Source organism: Elgaria multicarinata, chromosome 4 (genome assembly GCF_023053635.1).
Source record: "Elgaria multicarinata webbii isolate HBS135686 ecotype San Diego chromosome 4, rElgMul1.1.pri, whole genome shotgun sequence".
Classification (NCBI taxonomy): Eukaryota; Metazoa; Chordata; class Lepidosauria; order Squamata; family Anguidae; genus Elgaria; species Elgaria multicarinata.
Genome location: NC_086174.1, coordinates 59,322,512 through 59,338,925, shown reverse-complemented (window position 1 = coordinate 59,338,925; position 16,414 = coordinate 59,322,512).

Genomic DNA, 16,414 nt, shown 5'->3' with positions numbered 1-16,414 from the left:
TCAAATATTGAGTTTGTTCTGACTCTATACTGTTTAGCTTCACCCTACCCGGTGCCTGTTTACACTTCCCTGTGCCTGTTCGCATTCTCCTTCCCTCTTTATTGTTTACTACAACTTATTAGATTGTAAGCCTACGCGGCAGGGTCCTGCTATTTACTGTGTTATCTGTACAGCACCATGTACATTGATGGTGCTATATAAATAAATAAATAATAATAATAATAATAATAAGTATTGGGTGTTGTTGGTTTTTTTGTTCAGAGCTGGTGGTGAATGACCGTGCAGCATCATGAAGAAGACTGAAACACATCCTGTCCTTCTGATCCCCAGTGTATAATTCATTTATGGTCAAATGTCCAACCTGGAGATACACTGACAAGCCCACAGGACTACTCATCATGGAAATTCTGTTAGGGGCAGCTCAAGTAAGGAATCACATTCCACTGTTAGACATTGCGAGAAATGTGGAAAGCAACACGGTTCCCAAAGTATTTTACCACAGGAAGTGCACGAGCCTGTTTACTATGAAGAGAGATGTACAGAGTATTAAGTGAAAAGCTGAAGCAAGTGTCAGTGATGATGCTGGAACGAGTGAGTGCACGAGTAAACGCTTAAACAGAAGAACATAATTAAAGTCAAACATGTATGCTGAAGAATGTATGTTTTGTGGAGAGATAAAATGCTACAAGGGAACATCAACTCATGAGAAATTAATCAAGGCCACGGAGCTTAGAGTTGACAAAAGGCTTCGAGAGTGCGCAACCATTAATTGTGATTCAAAGCTCTTAGCAGTTAGTATTAGGGACATAGTGGCTGCAGAAGGCCATTATCATGCATCTTGCATTCAAACCAATGATCACTACAAAAATATGAGAGATGAAGCATATGATGAACTATTTCAATACATTAGAACTGTGATTATTCCTAAAAAAGAGGTAATACGTGTGACGACTCTCACTGAAAGGCTTGAAACCGTCACGACACGCAGAGGAATGCAGGGAACAGTCGAATCAACCAAGAAGCATATTAGAAGAAAATTGGAATCCGAGTTCGGTGACAGCCTCTATATATTCCCAGACAACCAAGGAAAATTATTGGCCCAACCTGATAGTGTCATGCTACAGGACGTTGTAAGAGAAAACCAGAGTTTGAAAAGAGAATTATCAGTTTTAAAGGTAAAGGCAACAGACATGAACAAGATCATTGATAAAACATCATTGCACATAAGAACAATGATTAAAACAAACTTGACAGCAACACCATGGTCATTTCATCCTTCAGACATTGATAGAGATTCATTTACAGTGCCTGATTATCTTAAACGGTTCCTATTAGGACTTCTGACTGGAGATCCAGAAAACACAAAGCCCTCCAAAAGGGTCGCCTTACTTATGCAATCATTCAGTCAGGACATTATATATGCAGCGACAAATGGCCAGCAGAAACCCCCAAAGCAATTGTTGCTCCCATACTCCGTAAAAATGCTGACAGGCAAGGTTGAAATAATTCACACTAAACAGACTTGGTCCTGGGATTTCATACTCACAACTGGAAGAAAATGATACTGCCTTATGTCTTCAGAAACTTGCTGCCACCTTAAATGAGCAAATTGTTCTTCCAGCCGCCATTCAGCCTCATGTATTCACTAATTTAGCATGGGATAACATTGATAGGCTGGAAGAGACTCTTAGTGGTAAGGGGACAACTCATCAAGTCAACGGTATAGCTGTGCAGCCCAAGTTGTTTGGACCACAACCTTTTAAAGCTCCTCTCCCAAGCATTGAAAAACAAAAGCAAAGAACATTGACCACCCCAAATACTGAAGAATTGTTCATGTATGTTTCTGGTGAACGAGTTGGGCCTCAGCTATTGATGACAAGTACCGAAGTCATGCCGGAATGTGTTGCCCAATTGAAGCTTGCACAAAATAAGAACGTAATCTGGGTTGTTACAAGACAAGAAGGGAGCCTCGCACAGATAATACCAAGTTGGACAGGATTTAACATCAGTACTACCTAGTTAGTGTATCACAGGATTCCATTGGCTACTTGCCCACCATTAATGCCCCTGCAACTGAGTTGACAACTGTTTCTGAAATTATGACACAGTCAGAGCTGATAAGGGATACCTAGTCCAATTGGGAGAAGGTGGAAGTTGGAAAAACAAGATGGAGCAGAGCAACTGGTAGTGGACTGGATGGAGGGGCAGCCAGCACCTCAGGCTGTGTTAGCTTGTAATGTTGAAATAATTTGCACTCTAAACAGACATGTGTCTGCTGTCTAAATGACCTCAAGTGCACTGACATGAGCAGACTTCCCGGCTGTGAAAATCAAACAGACGCAGAGAATGATGACGCCTATTCAGAAGAAGAAGATGATTATGACGAATGTGAATGATAAAATTGTGTTTATGTTCAATCATAACATACATTGCCTATATAAGATGTAACAACTACTACTATTAGAAATTGTCAGTGAAAATTATGCATATAATCTATATCAATATATAAGGAATACAATAAAGTTCTATTGTTATTATAATAAGGACTATATTATTATTATTACGATTAATAATCATAATTATTTTGAAATACTATTGAATTTAATCAATATGGTGGAATTAGATTTATTTTTCAAAATATTATGAATTTGTATGCTATTTATCAAAAATATGAAAACCATTTTTTTCACCTATAGTTGCTAATCCAATAATATCAGACAAAAGACAAAGAGTTCTGACTTGCTATCACATATTTTCCATCTCTAGGCATCCATACCTTGCCAAAAAATATATATATATGTATTAGAACCCGAGTGGTACCAATGGACTAAATTTGAGGTCCTGGCTCATGGTCTACTTGAGATTGTAGGGCTTCTCTGGGGTTCTGATGTGGGGACTGAATCTCCTAGTTCAGCCTTCCCCAATAATAATAATACTGTCTAGCTCCTTCCTATCTTTCCTCTCTCATCCCACACTATCGCCCCGCTCGTGCTCTTCACTCCTCTGATGCCATGTTTCTCGCCTGCCCAAGGGTCTCTACTTCCCTTGCTCGGCTTCGTCCATTTTCTTCTGCTGCCCCTTATGCCTGGAACGCTCTTCCAGAACATTTGAGAACTACAAGTTCAACCGCAGCTTTTAAAGCTCAGCTAAAAACTTTTCTTTTTCCTAAAGCTTTTAAAACTTGATTTTGTTCTGACTTTATACTGTTAGTTTTACCCTACCCAGTGCCTGTTTACCCTACTCTGTGCCTGTTTGCTTTCTCTTCCCCTCCTTATTGTTTTATTATGGTTTTATTAGAATGTAAGCCTATGCGGCAGGGTCTTGCTATTTACTGTTTTACTCTGTACAGCACCATGTACATTGATGGTGCTATATAAATAAATAAATAATAATAATAATAATAACCTGTTGGCCCCCAGGTGTTTTGGACTACAATTCTCAGCATGCCTGACTGTTGCCCATGCTGACTGGGGGTGATGGGTGTTGAAGTCCAAAAATGGAAGCTGAAATCCAAAAATCTGAAGAGCACCAAATTGGGTAAGACTGTTTTAATTTGTAGGATGCTTTTTATTTGCTTCCACTTAGGCTGTGCTTTACATTTGTAAAAAAAAAGCAAATGCTATGAAAACACCATAAATCTCTAGTATTTTTTCATCCAAAGGAAATCAAATTCTTGGGGGGTGCTGCCCCAGAAATTTATCACTGCTCAGGGAAACAGGGAGTGCAGGAGCACACAATAATACACAATCCAAAATTTTAAAGGCAGAAATATGAGAAACATAATTCTCAATATATAGAAAACTGTTAACAATTGAGCCTTTTATCAGATGTATTCACATATTAATGCATCCTATCCATTGAATTTTCATTGGCATGAAAATTCACCATAGACAATGGGGAATCTGCAAAATAATAGATAAATAAATAAAATTGTGGTGTGGAATGTCCCCTTTAGGATTCCTGTCACTCCATTCCCCATCCTGCAACATTCGGTCAGTAGTCCATGCCCACTAACAGAGTCAGTCTTCACTGGGCTTTACTTGGGGGAGGGGATAGCCCCCTGAGGCTTTCTTCCCTACAGATTTTTTGTTCTTCTGCATACCTCATGGATGGGAGTTGCAGTCCAACACATCGTGAGGGCACCAGATTAGGAAGGCTGGCATAAACAATGCTGAGCTAGAAGGGCCAATGGTCTGACTCCATACAAGGCAATTTCCTATGTTCCTAATCAAGCATTCAGCCCTTTAATAATAGACCATTTTAAATAACACAGCTATATTAGATACCACACTGTGTGCGGTTCTGGTCACCACACCTAAAAAAAGATATTGTAGAGCTGGAAAAAGTGCAGAAAGGGGCAACTGAAATGATCAAATGGCTGGAGCGTCTTCCCTATGAGGAAAGTTACAACAGCTGAAATTGTTTAGCTTGCAAAAAAGGAGGGTAAAGGGAGACATAATAGAGGTGTACAAAATTATGCAAGGTGTAGAGAAAGTGGACAGCAACACATTTCCCTCCCTCTCTCATAACACACTAGAATGTGGGGGCATCCCATGAAGCTGATTGGTGGGAGATTCAGGACACATAAAAGGAAGTGCTTTTTCACACAGTGCATAATTAAACTATAGAATTTACTACCACAAGATGTAGTGATGGCCACCAATTTGGATGTCTTAAAAGTGGGGTTGGATAAATTCCTGGAGGAGAAGGCTATCAATGGCTACTAGTCCTGAAGCCTGTGTGCTACCTCCAATATCAGAGGCAGTAAGCCTACATACATCAATTGCACCCGTGTCCTGCTTGTGGATTCCTGGATGACAGCTGGCTGGCCACTGTATGAATAGAATGCTGGACTAGATGGACCCTTGGTCTGATCCAGCACAGCTCTTTTTATGTTCTACTATTATTTATTATGTAACGAATATTAACAGAAGCTTTCTTTTCATCAGTAAATAAACCAAATCTCAAAGGGAGATTATGTCTGTACACAGAGGCATCCTGCTACATAGCAGCCACCTTTCTATAGTAAATACACTTTTGAAAATTACAAATAATAATAATAATATATTTCTTACCCGCCTCTCCTTCTGGATCGAGGTGGGGAACAACGTTAAATACAATATAATACTTAAAACTAGTTAAAAGAGCATATAAAACAATACAATATTAAAATAACAATCCCAACATCTTAAAATTCTTAGGTTTAAAATTCATCTGGATAGGCCTGCCAGAGGTGATTAGTCTTTACAGCTGTCTTAAACTCAGAGAGAGTGTTAAGTTGATGAATCTCCTCCGGCAGGCCATTCCACATTCTGGGGATGACAGAAGAAAAGGTCCTTTTAAGCATGTCCCAACAGTTTGATACCCCTTCCAAGAGCAGTGGTTTCAGGGACAGTCATAGGGTAGATAGCCATGTTTTTTTTTAAGAAAAGGGAGGATGGATTATATACATTCAAGTGGAGGAGGAAGAGTGCCCACTGCCCAGCTTTCAAACTCCAGAGAAGCAGGTGTGACTCCCAGTTTCTTTTATCTTGAGACTTACAGTGACATTAGTAAGTTTCAACTCCAGTGAAGGAACTGGGTGTGAAACTTACAAGAGATTTTTCCAGAGTTTGCCTTAGGACTTTTTGTGGCTATGACCTTGCACTTGTCTACAGAGGAGCATAAACCTTCATGATCATTTGAATATAATTATAGATTAAAAGAAAGAATCATCATAACAATTAACCAGTTTTGTGCTGACTTTTGACTGATATGCAGCAATCTCGGGGACCAGAGTCTGTTTCAAAAGCCTTCTGGAATGTGTGTCTTGTATCAGTGGGCTTCTTTAAACAAGCGATGTATAGCACGCTTGTGACTGGCCACTCACAGAAGTTAGTGGGCCATTTTGACGACATCATGAGCCTCCTGTGTGTCTCCTGCTCCTTCCCTCTATTATTCCATTTAACAATAAACCTTGAAAAATACGATTCTTTTCAAATGTACCAATTCTCTCTGCCATGTGTAGTCGAAGTTTCACTATAAAATGATAATTTCTTTGGCATTTGGGAGTAATTTATTATGCTAATAGCAATAAGGACATTGCTGTACCTCCATCAACTCATGGAACATGCTGGAAACATCTGCTATGATCTTTCCAGCATGTTCTCTGAGCATAGAGATGTAGCTGGTGCATCTAGAACTGCACTGGCTCTGAGGGGAAAACAGTTTCTGGGCTCCATTATTATTATTATTATTATTATTATTATTATTATTATTATTATTATTTATTTATTTATATAGCACCATCAGTGTACATGGTGCTGTACAGAGTAAAACAGTAAATAGCAAGACCCTGCCGCATAGGCTTACAATCTAATAAAATCATAGTAAAACAATAAGGAGGGGAAGAGAATGCAAACAGGTACAGGGTAGGGTAAGCAGGCACAGGGTAGGGTAAAACTAACAGTAGAAAGTAACAGTAGAAGTCTGCACAACATCAAGTTTTAAAAGCTTTAGGAAAAAGAAAAGTTTTTAGTTGAGCTTTAAAAGCTGCGGTTGAACTTGTAGTTCTCAAATGTTCTGGAAGAGCGTTCCAGGCGTAAGGGGCAGCAGAAGAGAATGGACGAAGCCGAGCAAGGGAAGTAGAGGCCCTTGGGCAGGCGAGAAACATGGCATCAGAGGAGCGAAGAGCACGAACGGGGCAATAGTGTGAGATGAGAGAGGAGAGATAGGAAGGAGCTAGACCGTGAAAAGCTTTGAAGGTTAACAGGAGAAGTTTATATTGGATTCTGTAGTGAATTGGAAGCCAATGAAGAGATTTCAGAAGCGGTCATAGTCCTCCTACGCCCCTCTAGACAGTGTCTAGTGGCCATACGATTGCTCCCTCCAACAATGTAGACATCTGTTGCAATTACAGCTAAAATCCAGCAGGTGGTAGAAGGAAACCATCATGAAAGAAGTTTCCACTGTAAAGGAGCTCAATTCTGACCTTATTTCATTTAAAGAAAATATTGTATGGGGGTGGGGTGGGGACAACAACCAAACATTATTGTAGAAAGAACTAAACTGTTTGGGATATTGTGCAGCTCACAAATACCCCAAAGCCAAAAGAAGCCATCCAAAAAGGTTTGTAATCATTAAAGACAATTGATTAGATTTGTATTCTTTGATCCAAATATAATAGCATGATGTTCAGTCTACACATAATTGTTAAGGGGGGCAGTCAGACATGCTGCTGCCTCCCCCCCCCCCCGTTTATAAAGACACACACACACACACACACACAACCCTTAAGTCCAGGGTCTAAAATCACCTTAGCTGCATTTCTGCCTCAAAGGCTGGACTTTCAACCAGATTATGCTAAAATTGCTCTTCCAAATCTTAAAAGTTCTGTGCCCGTTGTTTAAGAAAAGCAGCTAAATTACTATTTAGATATCAAATACTTTTACATGTTCCCAAAGAGCAGATGCAATTTGCAGTTGTGTGAGCTCTAGGGTGACCAGCTGCAAAGACGGCCAGGCCTCCCCTGCTCCTAAAAGCGCAGTAGAAGAGGTTGCTATGCAGAGGTGAGAAAAGCTGTCCCTTCTGAAATGCCTTCCTCTGTGCCACTATTAAAGATACTAAGCTGCTTCTTTTGCAGCTTAGTGAGGTTCCGGAAATTTATTCCAGTAGCTGCTTACTTAAGACAAATGGGTGCCTAAATACCTTCTTCAGTGTTTTAACCAAGATTTTACTGAAGTCTGCCTCTTGGCTATAAGGGGTTAACTGAATGAATCATGCTGATAAGAAACGGCAGGTGTTGTACTGTGTGTCTGAGGTACTAAGGGCAACTGGCAAATCACCAGGGAAACTAAACAATTGCTTCAAAGTCTTAGGACAGCAAGGGAAATGAGAAAAATACTTGACCATTCCTGTTTTGTTTAGATAGAACACACAAATCAAGATGTGGTTGGATTTCAGAACCTACCTTAGGATGAGGGTGGGTACTATGGACTAGATGGCTATTGAGGTTTATTCAGGCTCTGGTGTCTTTGTGTAACCCTTGAAAATGATTTTTTTTAAATAGGAATTCAATAAAGGATTGTGAATATTTTAGAATCAACTCCCTAAAGTTGCCAGGGTGTAACTCAGGCCACAGCTAGACCTAAGGTTTATCCTGGGATCATCCAGGGTTCACCCCTGCCTGAGCGCTGGATCCCCTGTGTGTCACCTAGATGAACAGGTTTGACCCCTGGATGGTCCAGGGATAAACCTTAGGTCTAGCTATGGCCTCAGTTATACTTGATCCTTGTTTTACTATCTTCAAAACTTCCCAAGGCAAGAAAACAAAGCCCTATTTTTCCAGATGCCCAAGGGACAATGTCTTTTGGTTTCAGATATACCTGACTTACTATATGCCTATGAAGCCTATTTATTGTGGGTCACCAACTTCTGTGTTACTGGCATCATGCTTCTATTTACATCCTTTCTCTGTGAACCGCCCAGAGAGCTTCGGCTATGGGGTGGTATATAAATGTAATAAAATAATAAATAAATAAATTTAACAACATGTAGATGGTTCTTTCATATAATGTGATCATATGACTTGCTCAGTTTAATTTCTTTTAACATGGTAAAACTGTACATCAGTTGTATAGAAATTACTAATGTAAAAGGACTGAACCATACCATTCTATCAAGGAGACCTAATCCAGATGGAGGTTTTTGCTCCCTTGTTTGGAATTTGATCTGTTGGGTTTGTTGTTTGTCAGAATCTATCCCTGATACTGTGGCAGGTTGTAACCAGACAGAAAGATGAAACAAGAGCTACTAATTACCAGGTTTTCAAGCCTAGGTGGTGGGAACAGAAGGCATTCTGCATGGCTTTCATTTAGGGGACCAGATGCCAGGATTCAGCACATTCTAATCCAACCCCACACCACATGCAGCAGGATCCTTTATCCCAAACTAGCCTTGCACCGTCCATACAACTGAAAAAGACCCCTGAAGAAATAGAGATACCTGTTGGATCTTATGTCTTGTACTGGGGCAACCCAGAACAAAAGACAAATATCTTTCCACTGGTATTTCCCAGTTAATATATTCCCCATTCACACACTAAACAGCCTTCCCCATCCTGGTGCCCTCCAGATGTGCTGGACTACACATCCCATCATCCCCCAAACAGCATGGGGAACACTATGTGACTAGAATGACTAGGATTTTGCTGTGCCACAGGATTCCTGAATCAGGATAATAATCTTTCATGAAATTGTAGTATATTTTTTTTTATAAACTGCCCATCCTTATATATTTAAGACATGAAGCAAAATCCACCTGGAAGCTGGAAATACTAAACATGAAAGTTGTTCCAGTGATGAATTACCTTAATTGAACTATGAAAGCAATGTTCTTTCCAGCAGGAATTTGTTGTAATCCCTAGCTAATGATCTGTTCCCCAGCACCTATGCCATTATATTTTTACTGCACAAGACTACAGGTTAAAATTACTACAATTTAAACAAAAAACAACCTATGGATTGATTGTACCAGAACTGACTATTTTTTGAAAGCAAACTGTGCACCATTTATCTTGAAAATTGGGGGGTTGTTTTTACTGTATATTCTGAAAGTCACTTTCTTGTTCATACCCACATACATTTTATTAATATTTATATCTTGCCTTCAGCATAATTTACAAAACACCAACGTAACATTACGATTGGGGGTTGGGATTCGAAAAGAAGTTTAAACTCCATTCAACTAAAAATTTCAAAAGGCCTGGGGGGGGGGGAATAGAACCAAAAATATAATACTGTAAGTGCCAGGCAAGGTTCCTTGGGGGAGAACATTTGAATTCTACAGGTGGGATGGTGCTATTAAAAAGGCTGTCTTCCCTGTCATGACCTGCTGCATCTTGGGGGCATAGAAAGAATAAACCCAGACATTGAAGTTAGATCTGATATTTTAAGAAAGCTAAATACTCTTATGGTGGGGAGCAGGGAAACAATGGCCCTTTCTACACATAAGGGTTATCCCAGGAAAATGGAGGGATCGTCCCTGCCTGCTCCCGGGATCCCGTGTGGCATCTGGATGCACAGGAACAATCCAGTGATGATCCTGAGGGGAAAGGCAGGTGTTTTGTTGTTTATTCGTTCAGTCGCTTCGTGACTTCATGGACCAGCCCACGCCAGAGCTTTCTGTCGGCTGTCGCCACCCCCAGCTCCCCCAAGGTCAAGTCTGTCACCTCCAGAATATCATCCATCCATCTTGCCCTTGGTCGGCCCCTCTTCCTTTTGCCTTCCACTTTCCCTAGCATCAGCCTCTTCTCCAGGGTATCCTGTCTTCTCATTATGTGGCCAAAGGACTTCAGTTTTGCCTTTAATACCATTCCCTCAAGTGAGCAGTCTGGCTTTATTTCCTGGAGTATGGACTGGTTTGATCTTCTTGCAGTCCAAGGCACTCTCAGGATTTTCCTCCAACACCACAGTTCAAAAGCATCTATCTTCCTTCGCTCAGCTTTCCTTATGGTCCAGCTCTCGCAGCCATAGGTTACTACGGGGAATACTACTGCTTTAACTATGCGGACCTTTGTTGTCAGTGTGGTGTCTCTGCTCTTAACTATTTTATCAAGATTTGTCATTGCTCTCCTCCCAAGAAGTAGACCTCTTCTGATTTCCTGGCTGCAGTCAGCGTCTGCAGTAATCTTTGCACCCAGAAATACAAAGTTTGTCACTGCCTCCACGTTTTCTCCCTCTATTTGCCAGTTATCAATCAAGCTGGTTGCCATAATCTTGGTTTTTTTGAGGTTTAACTGCAACCCAGCTTTTGCACTTTCTTCTTTCACCTTTGTCATAAGGCTCCTCAGCTCCTCCTCGCTTTCAGCCATCAAAGTGGTGTCATCTGCATATCTGAGATTGTTAATGTTTCTTCCTGCGATTTTAACTCCAGCCTTGGATTCGTCAAGCCCAGCACGTCGCATGATGTGTTCTGCATACAAGTTGAATAGGTAAGGTGAGAGTATACAACCCTGCCGTACTCCTTTCCCAATCTCAAACCAATCCGTTGTTCCGTGGTCTGTTCTTACCGTTGCTACTTGTTTGTTATACAGATTCCTTAGGAAGCAGACAAGATGACTTGGTATCCCCTTACAACCAAGAACTTGCCACAGTTTGTTATGATCCACACAGTCAAAGGCTTTAGAGTAGTCAATAAAACAGAAATAGATGTTTCTGGCTTTCTCCATTATCCAGCAGATATTGGCAATTTGGTCTCTAGTTCCTCTGCCTTTTCTAAACCCAGCTTGTACATCTGGCAATTCTCGCTCCATGAATTGCTGGAGTCTACCTTGCAGGATTTTGAGCATTACCTTGCTGGCATGTGAAATAAGTGCCACTGTACGATAGTTGGAACATTCTTTAGTAACATACACAGATTGTAGGAAAAGTTTGCTATAAATAACCCAAGACTTTAGTAACTCAATAAGAATCGTTTATATAGGTATACTGAGAGATCAGAATGTAAGATCAGCTGTTCCACTGACAACTTTTTGCTAATGTACAAACCAGTACTGGCTGAGCCTACAAGCTAAGTGATTGGCAGATCTCCTGACTCCATAGCAGCCTTATTGCAAATGGTTTTGTTATGGATGAAGGCATCTATTGTCACATGCCAATCCTTCCCTGGGATTACTTCAGGAAAAAAGATTGGGAGATAAAGGTAGATGTTCCAGTTTATCCAGTAGGCCCCTTAAGATCTCACTAGGACTTCTTGCACTAATCTCTCAGGCAGCTCAGGGTATCAATGAAGTTACTTCATGGTCGATCAGGCAGATGAGCAGAGACACATATGGTATTGCACAAAATGCTTAATAAATGGACTCAACAAGATTTAAGAATATGCATCTTCCTTCCCACTCCCTTTTCACCAGAGCGTAAGCCAACAGCCAAGTGCTCTAAAAGCCTCCTCTTCTGAAAGTCAACAGCCTGTGAATCAAATTCCAGTGTCAAGAACCTTTCTTCGCAAATGGTCTGCCTCTAGGATATCAGTGTTCACCTCTAGGTATTGTTCAGAGAAGATGTCATGGCTAGATTATAAGCACCATGACAAAGGAACTAGACACAGAGAGAGTCAGGGCTTCTCTACAAGAGGCTTTTATTGTGCATTCATGATTGGTCATTCACAGTAGTCCCTTCCACACAACCTCTGGGGCCTTTCCCATGCTTTTTTTCTTAACGGGGTGGGGGGTGGGGGATACAGTATTTAATTTTAATCATGGATTGTAGCTATGTCTTGAATTAAACAACAACAACACAACCATTACAGGAGTGAGGGGGTGCCCAGTTCCTATTGTAAAGAAAGCCTGCAGCAACGGGAGGGTCACGGCTTCACTCCTCCCCCTGCACATGCACACAACTAGGAACTTCAGGGGAAATGGCCCCATTGGCTCCAATGGGAATTATTTTTCTAAAGTTGTAAAATGCAACAGCAGTGGGTGATTTTGGTCCAGAACATAGCTGAGAAAGGAGGAAGTAAGCGTCCCCTTCCTGTATGCTGTCTTTTCAACAGGAATCCCCCTCCTGTAAGTAATTAAACAAAACAAAGACATACCTATATGCTGAGCATTAACTAAAATGTGTAGTTTGGCCCTCAGTTTCTCTTTCCTCTCATAATCTCTTCAAGCAATTCTCATCAGAGGTCTCTCCCTCCCAATCGCCTCAGCAATAACCCTTTCAGTCCCCTCCAGCAAAAGGTCGGGGGGGAGGGGCTGCACTGCACAGGGTTACAAAAGAAAACAACAACAATTGGAGAACAAGCCTGCAGCAAATGCCTCAAAGCAATCTGCCTTTCTCTCCATTGCTACATAGCAACTTCTTGTTTGTTAAGTGTGATTGCACCACTGGCCCAGGCACCTATTGGTGGGGCCAAAGCTCAGTGGTAGACGCACATGCTTTGCAAGGAGGAGACTCCCAAGTCCAGTCCCTGCAACTCCACTTAAAAGGATCCGGTAGCAAGTGACAGGAATTATTCCAGCTCCCAAGCCTGGAACACCACTGCCAGCCAGAGCAGACCTTACTGAACTAGATTGCCCAAACGTCTGACTCAGTATCAGGCAGTGTCACATGTTCATATATCATTTGTCAAAATAGGTGTTTGTGGAGGAGTTATTCAAGTGTTCGATTCTTATAATGTCCCTGATGACAAGAGACAAGCTGCCTCTCATGCCTGTACAAGTTTAGGTCCTGGAGGAAAGCTTATTTTGCTCTTATTTAAATTTTTAGCATTTTACAGGATCAGGTATTTCTATCACCTAAGTTCCCATGTAGCTTGTTATTGGGGGTGGAGGGGAGAAAGAGAGAGGACCTTCCAGCAAAACTACTCCCCAGTCTCCCCTCAGATGCAAGTATCATTTGATAAAAACATGCAATCCCGTGCTCCTCTCCTGTTTGTTTTGTTTAACACGCAGGCAGACTTTTCCTCAGCAACAAAGCTAGCTTCAGGGCATCCAGACTCTTCCCGCCTGGCAAGATTGGGGCTAGAACAATGAAAGTGATCTGGTGGAAGTGGTTGCCATCTCTCATTCAAAATGCATGAGCCTGAAGACTTTTTATTTGGGCATCTATATGAATGAAGTAGGCGAGAATCTTCTGCCAACATATTCCCCACCCCTTTGTTTTGATTACCAAGTTCCAGATATTATTACCCATCTTGAGTCTTTAGGGATAGGGGTGGGTTAAATAAATTCCCACAGCAGCTTCAACAAAATGCAGAGAAAATGTAAAATCTGAAACACTAAAATAAGGGTGAACTACTATTTTAAAATCCATCTTTTTAATCCGCATGTAGAGATGGATAGAAATAATACATGTACATTGATATGGAAGTTATCTGCTTGTCTCAGATAACAATTTTCAATTGTGCCAGGTAAGATTTTAGAGAAGCTACATTAAATGCCATACCAAACTATCCTTAACATTTCAGCAAATTATGTATGGAAGCTAGGGGTCACTGCAGTCACAATTTTAAATACCGGATGCTAATTCCCCCCCCCCCCAAGATATCATATTTAACATGCATTTCTGAAGTGAACTCAAATAGCATAGTTTAAATCATAAGAAACACCTAACAGACATCATTTCCATTTGCTAAAGTATAATGCAGAAAGAAAAGGTGAAAGACAGTTGTTTTGTCAAGGCACCTTGCTTTTCTTCTGCATGTACATAGCAGCCAAGCTTGAAACTGAGCGTTTGCTTCCTTCCAGCCTAAATATAAATGTTTTAAAGACCAAAGCGCCATTAAATCTTTACATTCTTTTTTTAAAATGGACTTGGGTCTGTGGGCCACAGTGCAAAACCTGTCACCTAACTGTTCTGGGAGGAGGAAAAGAGCTATTCAGCATTAAAGATTTAGGAATGTATGTTGACATATTAAGGAAACAACCCCAGGGGACAGCTGACAAGGCTGCAAGAAGCATTACCAAGGGAACAGTGACGCAAATGCATTCCATTTTTACAGGCTGGCACACCGCCAGATTCTCTCGCCTGATGTCTGATGTAATGCTAAGCCCTATCTGGGTTAGTGCTTAGCTATCAACCACAGTGGCTCTCTCTGCTGCAATCAATATTCTGTAGTGTTCTCTTTCACAAAAAAGGCAAAAGGTGTGTGTGTGGGGGGGGGGAATTATGCCTGAATACCAAAGATCATGTAAAATGTAAGATAAGGGACGGTTTAATGCTCAAAATAAAAATAACATTGGTGCCTTTGTATATGTGTATGTGGGCTCCTAAAAAACCCACACATATAAAAACGCCGGGGCTACTTTACAACCTTTCCCCAAAATGAACTGAAGCCATTCCATTGACTTCATGGACTCTCGACCAGGAAGAATGGAGTGTTTGTTTTAGACAGCACAGAAATTGGAGAAAGCACGCAGCACGAACCTGGAAAAAATAATATTTATTTTATATTAAAGCATGGGAAAGAGGCTTACTAATGTAATCATTTTTATGCTTTAACTCCAAACCTCAGATTGATAAACATTAATTAAGCTTCATAAAAGCCAATATACATATACTAGAATGCCTGTGGAGCTGTGCGATTAAAATTTGGACTGAAAGGGAAAGGGTAGAATGAGAATCGTTTCTTTCCCTCTATTCTATATGGCTGTTACCTCCCAGGGCATTGATGCAACAGCTTCAGTGTCACCCACTCTTCATTTTATCAAGAGCTCCATGAGCTGGGTTGCTGGTTCAGTGTTTATCTTTCAAAAATTCACTTACATGCAGAGGAAAGCTTGTTTTGCAATGACTCAGACTCTCCATATTTTAATTTTTGTAAATAAATCAGTTGCATGAAGATAAAAGGGGGTATTTTAACTGACAATACTGTAGCTGCTCTTTATAACCATTTTGGAAAGGTTGGAAAACATGCCCCAGAGGGTGGTGCAATCAGATCGAATTTAATTTGAGCATTAAAAAAGTATTTGAAGTCCAAAGAAGAATAATTAAACCTCAAACTTCTTTGGCTACTAGCTTAAATCAAAATGCAAAATACAACAACTGCCATTTGCCCTCTTGGTCAAATTGATACTGCTTGGGATTGGCTGGTTAATTAACCAACCAGACTATGTCCTACGTTCCATTGGTTGGCCTCCAATCAGCGCGTGGGAATAACTGGCTTATTGGGAACAATATAAATGAGTCACTAGGCATCTCCCTTTTCTCTGAATTACACGTGCTGTATTCTCACTGTTTGTTTTGTTCCTATGCAAGGGAAGGAGGACAGAAAATATGGTTGTAACTTGCGATGTTTTAAGTCTTGCAGAAATAGGAGTGTCAAGCATATGTTATTAAATTCTCCCCAGATGTTTATCATACTTAAAGCATTTTTAATCACTCTGACAAGTACTAGAGGTGTTGTAATAATAAGGGAAGTCTGCAAAAATGTAGCATTTCCCCCTTACACATTCTGTCTTTTATACCATGCACCAGACAGAATTAACAGGTAGCAGTGAACCACCCAGAACCAAAACCTAAACTCTATGTTTTTAAAACAAGAACATATATAATAATCATAAGTACACTGGAAAGCAAAACACAAAGCATCTTACCATTATCTTTACCACCATGCAGTTTTTGAATTATTTGTATGTGTTAAGACATCTACAGCACACAAAGATTACCCTCTAGACTGTAGATCCCTAGTGTATTTCTAGTATCCCAAACTCAACGATGTCTTGGTCAGTGGTTGCAGATCCGGAAAATTCCTTTCATTTCCTTGAGACACCTTGAAAATCCTCAAAGTCACTTAAACATGACCCATGGCCTAGATGGTCAGCTAGGCTGGCTCCCTCCTTGATGGGCTTTCGGAAGCAGGCTAAAACTTTTTTGTTCAAGCAGGCCTTTGGAGAATAATCCAGCCCTCCATCTATGTTAATGTCTTATAATTTTGTTGT